Genomic DNA, 14,679 nt, shown 5'->3' on the forward strand with positions numbered 1-14,679 from the left:
CAAGTACAAATATGAAGTCCCCACCTCATAGTTCACTGACACATGTACTGATATGTGGTTTTTGAGATAACATCACTTTTCTCATCAAAAAGTTACATACACTAAAGAAAATGTAGAAAATGTAGAACAGAAGGAAATAAACAACCACTAAAAGTGGTGTCATTACCATCCAGAGAGAACTATTTAGCATTTTAGCCCATGTATTTTTGGTTTTTATATTTACATGTCTATGGTAACTATTACTGAATACTGTAAATATTTGCTTTGTAATATGGTTTTATCTGTTCAATAGTATACCATGAATACCTGCCATGTTATTCATTATTAATCTAAAAAAGAGTTTTCAAGCTTTGGGGTGTATATAAATCACCTAGGAACATATGGGATATGAGGATACTAATATCCCTCACATAGATTCTAGCTCACAAATATGAGATGAGGACCAAAGATCTGCATTTTTTAAAAGCATCCCCAGAGATCCTGTTTAGATGATTTTAGGCACTTGCTCTGACAAACACGGATCTACAACATGATTTTTAATTGCTATATCCACTACATAGATGTGCCATGATTTATGAAACCAATCCCACATTGTTTATCTAACTCTAGTCTCCAAATTTTAACTAGCATGATTGATTCGTCAGTGAATAACCTACTACGTAAATATTTCTGGACATCTCTGATTATTTCCCTAGGAAAATTTTGGAAAATTACTGGGTCAAAGGGAATGCAAACTTGAGCAAAGTAGATGATATTCTTGATAGAAAAGCAACTTTTAATCTGTAATGCACTGGATGAATATGACATATGTAACAGCTGACATTTTTTGAGGGACTTTTGTATGCCAGGACGGTGGCTCTCAAAACTTACTGTTCATCAAAATCTCATGGAAGGCTTGTCAAAAGCAAATGGCTGCCGCTTCCCCCTGCCCCCTCTGATTCACCAGATCTGGGGTGGGGCTGGGCATGTGCATTTTAACACCTTGAGAACCACTTCACTATACACTATCTCAGGTGTTTCATGTAAGTTATTTACGTTTCATGGCAGTCCTTTGCAGTTGAGGACTGAGACTCAGGGAACATCTGAGGTCCTCAAGCTAATATGGTGGAGCTAGGATTTGACTCCAAGTCTGATTGTTCAAAGACTGATGCTTTTCCCACAGGCAGCCTGGTTTCCTGCTTCATTTCACTGCACACAAATAAAATATTTTGGATATTTTTATAATAAGCACCAAAGATTTCAGTGTAAACCACTCCCATTTCAAACTAATAACAGTAAGTGAGAGAGGAGAGAGGTTAAGAACTGATTGGCTGCAATTTTTTTCAGGGGTAACTGGTTCCCTGGGTTACACTCCACCATTCACATCAGTCTGAAGGCTTGTTTCCCTACCCTTCAGTGGCTTCACTGATATGTGGACATCAAGAGAACCATTTGCTTCAGTTACAGCAACAGTGTAATAGTCCTTCCTTGGAAGAGAGCTCTACCTTCTTCAAAACCACCTCCAGATTCCTCTGCATAATGGCCTAAACAACCTGTTTGCTCAAGTAACTCCGAAAAAAAATCACATCAGTGCAAAAAACAAAGAACTCCTGTCAAGCCGGTTGACTAATAATGCCCAGTACAGCAGACACCCAGTGCATTGGCCATGCATGAAGCCAGGTTGGCTTCTACCAGACTCAGTTTAAGAGAGGTGAACATTGCCTAACCTTCACCCAGAATCACCAAGTGAATCATACAAATTTCACAACTAAAGAAATTCTAAGACCTAATTATGAAAATTTTTATCTGTTATTATCTTGGGCTCTCATCATCCTGCTGCCTTTCAGTGCATTAATGATTATGTATATAGATTATTTTTGTGCATGCCATTCAGTTTTCATTTATCCATCCTGTGAGCTGGGGACTCAGCTAAGCACTCTGCAAGGAGAAATGAATATTGTCCTTGTATGTTTTATGTGACTTCTAGCATATTCCATTGGTTGTGGATACCTGAGAACAATCCATTCTTACTGTTCAATTACATAATGCAAAATGTGTAACTTCCATCTGAGTTAGAAATACCTTTTGTCTGGGATGCTTTATGTCGTAAGACAGCACAGTACATTCTTCCAGATGTTTGACCCAGAGGTTATAAGGAGGCTTGTACAGCCTCTGGCTTTGTCATTTTCAATACCTCCCTAACTAAATACGGAAAGGTCTTAGGCAAAGGGTACATGGACAATCTGTGGAGGACTGAGTGTTCATAATCTGAGTTGCCCAAGGTGCCAAAACTAGTATCCATAGCTGACTATTTTCAAGGCAGAAGCATTCTAGCAATTAGAACTGTCTGGCAAAGGAAGGAATGTCCAATGACATAGTCATCTCTATACCTACAAGAATTAACAGTAAGACTGGATTGTTGTCTGCCAGGAATACTTCCAAAGGCATGTCTACACTAGGTAAGAAATTTGATTAGCTGATTTTAGGGATCTTGTAACACACACACACACACACTCTAGTGAGGGTCTTAAACGGAGACTTCAAGAAGGTGGGTGCAGGGTAAGGGAAGCCAGAATCATACCTGACTGTCTTCTTCTCCAAGGGAGTGTCTGGGTGACAGGTAGGAGAGGGGCTTAGGATGTGGCAGAAGTGTATATTTTGTAAAAGCATGGCCTCCTCTTTTTTTACAAGCAATACTTTCAGTGTTTGTCCTGCATTTAGTGTCTGGCACTGTACAGCTTTCTCCAAACCCCACAATTCAAGAATTACATATTTGGAACTGCTTGAAACATTAGTGTATAGCCAAATTTTATTAACTGAAATCCAATTAGCCAGTACCACTTTGAAAATTCTGTTTTTAGAAAACATGGGGAAAATTACCTAAAACAAACACAGATTGATGGTTCAGTATAAAAAAAAGACACTTTCAGGGTACAGCACCATTTCAATATAAATTCTGCTTAATATATTTTAAATAATGATCATTGCTGTTTATAATGATTGCATAAGAAATTCTTCAAAAAAGATCCCATTACTATTCAACTAAGAAAAGAAGGTGTGCTAATATATATCAGTAATGAAACTGAAAACAGAAGTTTTCTATTTATCACTGCTGTAGCCAGAGAATTTAATTGGCCAGCATACTCCAGTTATTGTATATAAACAACTTCACCTATAGGCCAGTAACTGTACCAAGTACTGTGACTACCAATTGCTGCAGTCAAAATTAATATTGTACAAATCAGAAAAAATACATCGTCTCCAAATTCTCAGATACTATTATTAAATAATTTTTATGTGTTTAAACTTTATGTTTCACTAGATATGCATCTAATAGAGGAGTGCATCTAATTTCTTTAGGAATGTCAGTTACATTCTCTGGAGTCAAACTTGATTTGAATTAAGGAGGCAGTAATGGGGAATGTATTATATTAACACATGGGTTCCTGTGTCTGGGCTCAGACTCTCTGGGCTCCCTCTGCTTTCACCTCTTGCCAACCACAGGCCCTTGGGCAAATCATTTCTTTACGAGTTCTCTGTAAAATGGGCAGGAAAAGCACCTAGGTTGTAGAAGTCTGAAGATTCAGGGAGATAAGCATGCTGGCATGCTTCTCACAGAGCCTGGCATTGGGAAGGTGTCAAACAAGTTCTCAGCTATGATTATTTAATTTCCACCCAATACTTCCTTGATAAAGTTCTGTTTTTTAAAATTGTGATAAAATATACATAACATAATATTTACAATTTTAACCATTTTTAGGTGTACAATTTCTTTTTATTTTGAGGCAAACTATGACCATTTATTGCTAATGTCTGCATAGTAACACTCTCGCAATTTGCTTTAGTTATAATTATTGAAACACACAGGCAACACTAATAAAAATATTTGGTATGAAGATCGAAACAATACAAAGTTCTCTACAGCTTCATAATTTAAAATGAAGTATATGAAGGCATAAAAATAGTTTCTTCAAAAGACTCGACAATATTTCAAACACAGAATTTATTGAAATCACTCGCTTTCAGTAAGTAGAAAAGTTATCTGTATATGCAGTAGAACATTGAAACCATAGAGAAAGACATAAACTGAAAGGAAAAAGTCACCTTCCTCCTTTGTTATGCCCTCTCCCCCTCTTCCCAATACTTTGTGTATCCTTCTAGAAATGTTTTTATATATCTATGATTGTATAAATCTATATAGCTTACAAATGAAATCACTCTATACCCACTATTTTCCATCTAGATATCTAGATATTTTTAACTTAAAATATCTTTCTTAAAGATCTTCTCATGCTTTGTAAGAACTTGTGGTATTCTATTATTTAGCTATGTTACCATTTATTGATAAAGTTCCTAACTGACCAGTCTTTTCTTTTCCCTTACAAAGAAAAATGGGATTAAGTATTGTTGTAAAGAAAGAAGAATAAATTCCTAGTAATGAAGACCTAGCAGACATGTTAATTGTACTTCCAAGTTAAAACACAGATTTAATGAGATTATTTGGGGCAGATTGTTATATTGTGGATCTTCTGGGTCCTTGACATCGTCTTCTTAGAGATGAAATTGAGGCATTTTTAGGATGTTGGAAGCTAAGAGTTTAGGGTGTTGGAATCCCATTATTTACTAGTTAGACAAGTACAGAGCTTAAGCTCTATAACCTAGTCCTGCACAGTAGGCCAGTGTGAGAGTCAAATGAGACATGGAAAGTCATCATTTTGCACAGTAACATTTAGCATTGGTGACCCTTCAATAAAGGATAACTGTAAACAGTTAATAATTATCTGGTGATAATGATTATCCTATGGAACACTGGACCATGGCTTCCCAAATTTGCAATTTTTCAATTTCTACATATATAAGCTTTAGTGACCCATTTGTTATTTACTTGGTGAATATTCCCTCCTATGCCTCGAGACTATTAGTAATTCTCCTCTTGAAATTTTTTATTTCCACATTTCAAACATCTTGTCATTTTTTTCACAGAGCTATTTCTCAAACATTATCTTGCTTCAGGCCTTTTCCTGGTCTGGGGTGGGGCTGGGCACGCATTCCACAAGAAGGTCTAGAGCTGAAGGTAGAAAAAAGAAATTGTATCTCTTTTAAGAAAAGGCTCACTGAGCATTTAGTACTGAGCAGAGCAATGATTGCAAGACTGTCCCAGAACTTGGCCACCTGTGCTGGTGGTCAAGCCCTCGTCAATAGCCTTCTAGCGCTTATGCACTCAAACCCTCCAGCTGGAAACCAGAGCCCTGCCAGCTGGGCTCCTCTGCAAGCCTCTGCCCATCAGGTTTCACTTATTTGAAGAGTGAAATGGGAAGCAGGAGCAGATGCAGTACTTCTATTTTTTCTCTGGTGAGGGTGACAGTAACAGGTGAGCCTCTGGCAGCAGGGGGGGGGAGCTTCCGGTGTCCAATATCGGCCTGAACTTGAGGTGTCCCTGCCCACTGGCCAAGGCCACAGAGAGTTCTCTGCAGCAGCGGAGGCGCTATTTGGGCCACACTTCTGGCTGCACAGCTCCAAGCCTGGCACCCTGGCTGTCCCACAGCAACTCTGAGTACTTCTCAGTTCCTTGGCGACTTAAATAGGCTAAATGAGTTATTATTTATAACTGAGTGCTTAAAATCCCAGCTTCCCCAAGCCCCAAACTCTTCTCATTTCCTCATTTCATTGTGTGGCAACTTGGTCTGCCCAGTGTTCAGGTCCCCAAAATAGGTGTCAGCACTGTTTCTCATTTTCCCTCGGCTGTGGCCTAATTGGTCTTTCATGTGATCTGCACCCCCGTGGCTTATTGCTAACACAGCTACTAGAGCAATGTTTCAAAAAGTTAGTCCGTCCTCTCCGTTGAGTCCCCTGAAGGCCTCATCTTGCTGAGGAAAGCTGAATTCTAAGGCAGCCTTCAAGGACTCACTCCTGTTACCCTTCTGACCTCATCAAGTAGCATGTGCTTCTTCACCCACTGCCCTCCAGTGTTAAGGAGGTAACATTTGCTGAACACACCAGCCCCAGGTCTATAAGATCCCAGATGCTCCAGCTGCCTGTCACAGCAGCCCCTGCCACCTGCTCCTCTGCTGGTCTCAGCACACACCCAGCTCACCACTGCCTCGGGGCCTTCACAGGGGCTGTTTCCTGCCCGCAGCTCCTCCCTCCGGCACAGACCCTCCTGCCACCCCTTTCTGCGTTGAATAACTCGCAAGTCTCTAGATGTCCTTCTCAGTCTCTCTAGGTTCAACTGCCCTCCACCCCATCCCACTCAGCTCCCGGGCTCTCTTACCCTCTATTTTTTTCCACAGCATTTCTTGCCCTCCAAAATACCGCTTATTTGTCTGTCTCACTCCCCCCATTAGAATATAAGCTCCATGAGGCCAGGGACTTCGGTTCCTGATATATCCTCAGGGTCTAGAAAATTGCCTAGTTTATAGTAAGTACTCCAAAAATATTTGTTGTGTAATTAAATGAATGAATGAATGAATGAATGAATGCATGTATATGGATGCATATGGCATTCTCTACTCTCTGAGAGTTTATAAGGAACTTAAAACCAGATACTCAAGGAACTAATGTAAAGGCAGCAGATGTAATGGAAATCAGTCAGAAGCCTTGAAGGAAATGACTGATTTTATCTACATTCCTCATTTCAATGAAAATAAAAAGCAACCTATAAAATTTACTGTGATGTCTCTGAAGGTTTCCATAAGCTTAGTCAGAGACATCTAGGGTGTGACTTAAGGAGCATATTATAGAATCACCTGCCCAAACAAATTATTTTCTTTGGTCTATCACAGAGTCTAAAATTCTCAATATTCATTCTTTTGTTTACACAAGAAGTTGGGATATAGCAGCCACAGTCAAAGTTCTAACCTGTGGAGCTCACATTTTATTTGGGGACAACAATAAAGAAACATGTACGTTGTCAGGTGTTAATAAGTGCCAAGAAGAAAATTAAAACAGTTTGGGGAGAGAATGTTGGGGAGGGTGTGTGGCTTTTTTGCTAGGGTAGTTAGAGAAGTCAGTGTTAAGGAGGTTAACATTTACAGAACAGGCCTGAATGAGGTATGAGAGGATACCATACTGATGCCATTCAAATCACTCTTGAAGACATCTCAGTGAGGAGGTCACAGCGACCCTGAATGTCTAGAGATAAAGCCTAAGCATCAGCCATGACCTTGGAGTTTGTGTTTAGCCTTAATTCTGCATACATTCTTTTACTCTATGCTATAATGTGCATACTTTACTTTTAAAGTAATTTGTTACAGTTATGAATAAGCTGTGCATCCTTGGGGTTCTTTCTACATATACCTCAGTGCCAGTCTTTAGTCAAGATGACGAGCATTCACAGGAAGGAACAGGGGCTTGTACCAGAGTCAATAATTAAGGCTTCCTATGTTTTTATTGTCATTATACAGAAAATGAAAATGAAAGGCAGAGATGATGGAGTATATAGGTAGAATTTTTATTTCTCCATACCTCTAAGTTTTCAAGTACTAAATTATGAACATAATTTATATGTCTGTACGCTTCAGTGGATAGTCTAAGACTATGAGAAAAGGGGGAGTATAGAAATGTTGTGTGCAGCTTCTGGGAAGGGACATTTGAAGGGGTAGGTGCTCGCTTCTTCTGGCCTTTCTTCTCTGCTGAACACAGTCGATGTGTCTGGGCCATCTGGTACCAGGAGTTGACAAACTAAAGAAGAGAGTAGCAGGGCTCAAGGACTCCGAGTGCCAGACACTGGGGATCTCTCATGCTCTCCCTGAGTTGCCTACCTTCAGTCATCATTTTAAGGAGAGAGAAACAGATTTTCTTCTCCCGTAAGCCACAATCACTTTTTATTTTTCTGTCGTGTCACCAAGCCTACCCTTAACTAATGCACATGTGTGACTGAAAGTGTTTTAGCACTTACAAAAGCACCTTATGTAAGCTGTCTCATTTCACTTCTTCAATTCCCATGATCTGCAAGGAACAAGAAGGGTCACTCCTATTTCTGAGTCAAATAAACTGACCTTTTAGGAAGTTAAGTGACTTGTGTGTAGTCAAACAACTAGGAAGCAGAGAATCTGGATCGAGGAGTTCAGTATTTTTGTATGACTAATCACACAAGCACAGGTGTGCAGACACAGAAACATGGTGCACAGATTTGCAGTGAGACAGATCTGACTTCAAATTTTTCTGTCTGGCTCATGTTGCTTTAGGCAAATTATCTATCTTTTCTGACCCTCATTTCATTATCTCAATGTGGGTAAAACAATACCGGTAGGGATTGAAAGTTCCAAATGAGATAAGGCTAGTGAAGCTCCCGGTGGAGACAGATGAATGCTTAGTAAACAGAGCTGGTGTTGTGTGCACATGCCTATCAGCCTAAAGATTATTTACACATGTAGTAAAGGAATGGAGGGGAGGAAAATCCAGAAATTCTACTTTATCTTGAAGTTCTATGCATCTGTCAAGAATTTGAAATTTTTTTTTCTCACTCAAAAGACCCTCTTAATGGGTCTAGGAGTTCCCAAATTTCTTGTGTCCTCTGAACATCTTAAAGGTGTTTCTCTGTATCTCTATTTGGAGGGAAATGTCACAGAACAATGCCCTTTGCTTTCAGGCTCTTCACAAGGCTTAAGAATTTGGGAATACACCCATTCCAAAGCAACCTTTAATCTTCCTTAAAGAAATAGGAATGGAAGCACCTAGAGTAGCATGTTGATTTTTATTTCTCAAATACGTTTTGGGTGCACCCTTCAAGTACTTGGTGCCAGGTGGGTGTTGTATAATGGGATTCAAAGAAGATATATGAGCTTCTAGAGGGGCTAAGATTTATAAAGCTCTTGAGTGGATGTTTTAGTCCAGATCAATGCAGCATTGACAGCTGATGCCCCCACCAATTTGAATGAACACACTAGGTGTTCTGTGATCCAGATTCTGGTTTAAGTTAGATCCACCCCAGACTACAAATGTGTGGAGGGTCAGAATAATAAGGTGAAGCCAAATTTGTTGTAAGATGTATGACATTTGCGAGTCTGTCCACAATAAGCTTCTTTTGTTGTTTTTTCTTTTTCAGACTCACTTAGATGAGAAAAATACCATTCAAAAACCTCTAAACTTCATGCAAGGTTATTCTGATGTACACACTTGTAGTAAGGCATGCACTTTTGCTAAGTTCATGTTTATTCACTCCTGTTTGGAAGAATTGATTAGATCATATAATGACATCATTTCTTGACGCCAGTCTTAGGCAGCGTTCGTTTGATGGAAAGGAGCATCTGGGAATTCAACTTAGTGTTTAACCGCCTCACTATGACACAGCAGAAGAGCCCAGAGCAGCTATTGGAGTGACTGCCCTCTTCCTGCTCTAGTTTGACTTTTCCAAGGTAAGATTTGATGACAACCAACGATACAGGACTGTGGGGAGAGAGGTGAATGCAGAGACCAGGAATCATTAAGAGAAGAAAATAACAGGGAGGTGAGACGATCCGTGTTCCATTGCCTCATCAGGCTGTGAGAGGTGGGCGAATGATCCTGCTGACAAATACCTCCTGGCTTTCCGCACATAAAAGACCCTCTCAGACCTGGTTAAGTCAGGAGACTTCACAGCATAAGGGCCGAACTGTGTGGTTCCTCTGAATTGTTCTACATCTCAGGCAGACTTAATGTCAATTACAAGAAATTTTCTGAGAAAATAAAATGAGAAATTTTAAGCTTATGTATACCTACTTTTTAAAGTGCCATTTTGGGACATTCTGGATACAAGTTAGATATCTGCTTCCATAATTCAACTTCTCACATTTGAGCAGTTAATCAAAGTTCAGCATACTCTCAGTAGCTTCTTACTATATTTTAAAGTATTATTATTTTTTTATATATTCTTTTCTCTATTTTTTCTCTTCTGATTTATCACTCAATTTGGTTTTGGTAACTATCTTTTTTCCCAGAAACTCTTCTAAGTTTCAAGAGTTTCCCTTTGAAAGCTTCATGCCTAGGAAAAGATAAGCAATGATAGTAATAATGGATACATATATAGTAACATATATACTTTTGTAGTAATAACACATACATATATGTAGATAATAATATATGCATGCATGTGTATAATATTGTATAACTTACAAAGTACTTTTCACACATTATCTCATTTAACCCTAAGTACCACAGTGATAACCCCCAACCTTCCTTCTCTTCCTTCTGTGTCACCATGTGGTGGGCACTGTGCTAACAGCTCCCTAGACAATGTTTCTAGAGATCAAAGAGTCAAGGAAGGAAGGCGATGGGGGAATATATTTAATATACGCAGGCGACCATGAACAGTAGTTGAAAAAACACTAACCTAGGCATGAGTGATCCTAGGGCACTGGTTTCTCTGTTGTTTATTTCTACTTACCTGACAGGGGAGCGGAACCTCGTTGGACCTCAGTTTGTTCATATGCAAAACTAAATTAATACACACCTGACCTGACTGCCTTGCAGAGTTACTCTGAGAATCAAATTAGATAATAAGTGAGAAAGTGTTTTGTGGTTTGCCAAATGAAGAATAAACATTTTTACTGATTTTTTTCTCCTCACTCGACTTTTGCCAACATTTGTGGCATAGTTCTAACCAGAAGCTTCAGTCTATTGAAGAATAGAAAAAGAAACATTTTTAGAACTGCGCAAGCATGTTTTTATTGTCTATTTGCCCCTTTTCCTTTTCTTATTATCCAAACATAAAGGTATTTGCTGGCAGCCAGACACCTAAATTATAAACTAGGAGAGGGAGCTTAAAGAGAAATCAACATCTTATCGGATCTACAAATAAGTGTTTTTCCTTTGTTTTTTCTTTTTCTCCAAGTGAAGCCTGCAGAAAACTTGCATACAACACACATGACATGATTATAAGTATTTCTGATTTCTCTACCCCACTTTGACCTGCTGAATCAGAAGCTCTAAATCTTCCTTCTTTAGAAAGCGCACCAGCCAAGGTTTAGGCCCACTAGTCCCAGTACCCAGAACTTACTGGCTGAAGTTTGCAAGTTGTAAGAGAACATTTGTTCTTCATTTCTTTCCTGCAGTAACAAGATTTCTTATCAACATTATATTTAAAGCAGATACATGCGCTTCTGTGAAATTAAAGCAGCACTCCACTTGTGTGCAAAATTTGACTTTGCTTTCTTGAAAGTGCTTTGAAGTACTGTTTTCTCAGCTTTCTTAAATTGGATGGTGCATTCATAAGAGAACTTTGGAGAAAGTAGTTTCCTTCAGTGTTATTTCTGGCCTCCACTCAAGAAATAAACAACCTCGGAAACAGTTAAATTGATAACCAACTGGTAATTCTCTAAATTAGGAGGAAGTCTCAACTCATTTCAAGCAACAATAATAAAGTTCTCAAGAGGTTAACAATCTGGGTTATATATTAAAATAAAAAGGCATAGATTTTTTGCCCTTGATATTTAGTGAATATGAAATAATACAAAGTTATTTCAGAAACTAAGCACGTCATCAATCAGCTTGATGAAACAATGAACTAAAACAGATTAATCAATATTTATTCAATATACATTTATTGAGCCATAATACAATCTGCCTACACTGGTCTAGGGCTAGGGCTAGAGGAATGAATAAGGGAAACCAAGATTCCTTAGCATGTATATTCTAGCAGGGAAGGCAGATAATAAAGAAAAAGCTAATATTTAATATTTCTAACATTCAATGGCACATCAGAAGGTAAGAACAACAGAAAAGGTTTACTCTGAATCTACTGCATGAATTTTAAAATTCTGGAAACATCAAAACTTGAAAATGATCCACTTAATCACACAAATTTATGGTGACCTATATGGTATAGTCAAATACATAGCTACAATTGATTATCTTTTTTTTCCCTGAGGTGCAATCCTGTCTCCTTGCTGTACTTGACCTTCGTTCACAACTTTGCCCTATGTAATGATGCTCAGAAAAGCAGCCAATCAGGAGATTTTTTTTCTGTTCCTTTTAGCCCTTTTAACTCAGCCAATCCAACCGGTTTGAACCAGATAGAGTATTAGAGCCATTCTCTGGACTCTACCCAGAGTCTATGGATATTCAGTGAGTTTAAGGACTGCAAACTAATACCGAAGTATACCAGCCAAAACAACATCCTTTCCCAACTCCCCTGCTGTGCTATTCATATTCAGAGTTGTCATATGACCGCATTTGAAAACCCTGTTGCAGAAATGTCTTGGAAAAGAACAGGCAGTTTATCTTTGCCTACGAAGGCCCTACTAGTTTGGCGGGCAGGGGGAGGAGGATTAAACAAAACAAAACAAAAAAAACCTCACCAAAAGCTTGTATTTTTTTGCATAATTTGACATAATTTCAGACCAGAAGTGAAGCCACTGTTTTCAGAAATACATCAGCAGTCGAGAGGCTTTTGTTATTCTAATCAAAATTGTTTGGTAGGTGTGTTTTTGGTTTTAGTTTTTCGTATTTGTCTCTCTGCTTATATTAAATTTTTCTCTAGGGGACAATACATGCCAAGGTTAGACCTCACATGGATTAACTAATTACCTGCACATGGCAGCCTTTAGCAAGTTTTAATAAAAGAACACTATCCACTTGCAGTAAAAACCGATCCCATTTCTTTAATATTAATGTTATTCCACTGATTGGTGCTACTAGAAGAAATCCCAGAAGCAAACATGGTACAAATTGTAGAACAGTTGTGTAGAGGTGGCTTCTAAGCATAACTGAACATGAACAAGAACAAATAAATCAAGGAGAAACTCCTCCACTTCTGCTGACCTAGACGTTCATTTTAAAGCCATGTCAAAGATATATATCAAGCAGCTTGCTTGAGAAGCTCATGGCGCCGCAAGAGTGACAGTCCGCTGCGGGAACACTGGGATGAGCCGCAAGCCCAGCAACTCTATTCTGAAATCTAGATTACAGATTTGAATCTGCCGGTGTCCCTGATTTAATTCCTTGGCGGAGGCGCTGAGCGTGCACAACGCAGAGACGGTGGGCCGCAAACGCCTCTGGCCGGCGATGCACCTCCCTGCACAGAGCTGCCTCTAAGGGGATCTCACGCAGACCGTGCCAATGCTGGCGTGACGCCAGGAGAGGGAAAGGGCCCGAGATTTTTGGCTTTTGTCATCAGCATCCCATGTGTTTTTAAGCATAACAGGGAATTTCTAAAAGTTGACTGGAGTTGGATTTCCAGCTGAGGCTTCACTATTAACAAATGCATGCTGGCAATACATGCCATTCTTAGCTAGTGACCATCAAAAAGCCACACCGGGGTCAAAATCATAACATGGCAAAAATTCTCGTGTGCTGCTCTTCTCTGTGCCCTTTGCCCGGAGGCTGCTTTGCCAAACACCCCACCATCAAGCACTGCTTTCAGGGAGAAGGGGTGCTTCTACTAGAAGAAGGAAAGGCCCAGCTCAGAGGACAGCTGGGGTGCTCCAAGCTGCTTTGGAGCTGTGCCTCAGGGCTTAAAAATCTGCAGATGTTAGGTGTAAAACACGAGGATCTGCCTTAAACACAGACACTATTTTCTTGTTGCTACATTACCTGAATCCACAAACACTGCTTCTTCCATCAGCCGACTAGTTCTACAGTTACTTTAATGATACGAAGTACCTCTGCGCCTGTGGCTATTTCAAATCCATGATTTTGTTCACCCTGCATGCAAAAGGCCCAAGAATTGCTGAATCAGAACAGTTGTTCTGTGTCACTACAATGTATTTTCCGCACACGAACATGCCCATCTAACAAGGAGTCTCAGCCAGTCTGAAGCACTAAGCATGTGACACACTGGAAGAAATAGTTTACAGTTATGTTCTCCTAAGTCTTATTTCGAAGAAAATGTCTTCTATTATGCTAAGAAGAAAACTAGAAAATAGAAAATTATTTCACACTGAGCCATGGCCCTTTTTCAAATGTGCTTTTACATCTCAGTTTGGGGAGTGATGTAAGTTCCTTTGCTTCACTGTTCAGTGTCCTGGATTGTGCCTTAAATATTTTTATCCTGTCATCCAAACAGTTCAAATCAGGAGTGAGACGCCTTCCAGCTGGACTTCTACTCTGCCAAACAGATGATCCCCTAATGACCAGTCAGCATTCTCATCCCAGCAAGTCTGACCTTTCAGAAAGAGAGGTTGCCTGAAGTTTGCACAAAATAACCTTGGAGATGAATAAAACCCGAGTTTAGGGTGTCATCATTGTCTCCCTCACTGCAAGCTGTCCTAGCTGTCCTTTCCTAAGGTGGACATTGCAAATACAGCTCTCTTCAAAGCGGTATTTAGTTCAGAAAATAGGGCAAAGTTAGGGCAAAATTTGCATAATTCTATGAAAAGGCTTATACCTAAGCTTTGAAAAATATTTGAGAAAACATGATTTTGGGAAAAGAAAGTCTTATCTTTTGGCCCAGAAGGTGCCTCATGGAACTAAGCTTGTTAATGTTACGAGTGCATGTAAAGCACCAAAAAGTGAAAAACAGAGAGCTTGCAAGTCTTCTTTGATCTCTCTTCAAGTCCCTGGTGGTCTGCAGCTTAAGATAGAGATGGATTTTTCTGGGTTTTTTTCTCTGTATTGCAAATTTAGAAACTAGAGTCATATTACAGCAATGGGAAACACAGGTGTGCTTCTCTGGATGTAAAAAAATATTCTTTGGCTCCTTTCTGTTGTGGACAGTTCATTTGGTACCATTACAGACTTGAGAAGATCTACCATAGATCAACTGGGTCTTTCATCATGCCTATT

General features: G+C 39.4%; 1 long non-coding RNA gene across 1 annotated transcript; it reads left to right on the plus strand.

Annotated features, from left to right (window-relative positions):
* Positions 1-5,117: 5,117 nt before the first annotated feature.
* LOC140845826 (uncharacterized) lies at positions 5,118-14,133 on the plus strand. The gene is made up of 3 exons (XR_012124728.1): positions 5,118-5,350; positions 9,026-9,335; positions 13,961-14,133. It is a non-coding gene; the product is annotated as an uncharacterized lncRNA (long non-coding RNA).
* Positions 14,134-14,679: the final 546 nt, after the last annotated feature.

The sequence above is a fragment of the Manis javanica genome, chromosome 13, assembly GCF_040802235.1.
Source record: "Manis javanica isolate MJ-LG chromosome 13, MJ_LKY, whole genome shotgun sequence".
NCBI classification, from domain to species: Eukaryota; Metazoa; Chordata; class Mammalia; order Pholidota; family Manidae; genus Manis; species Manis javanica.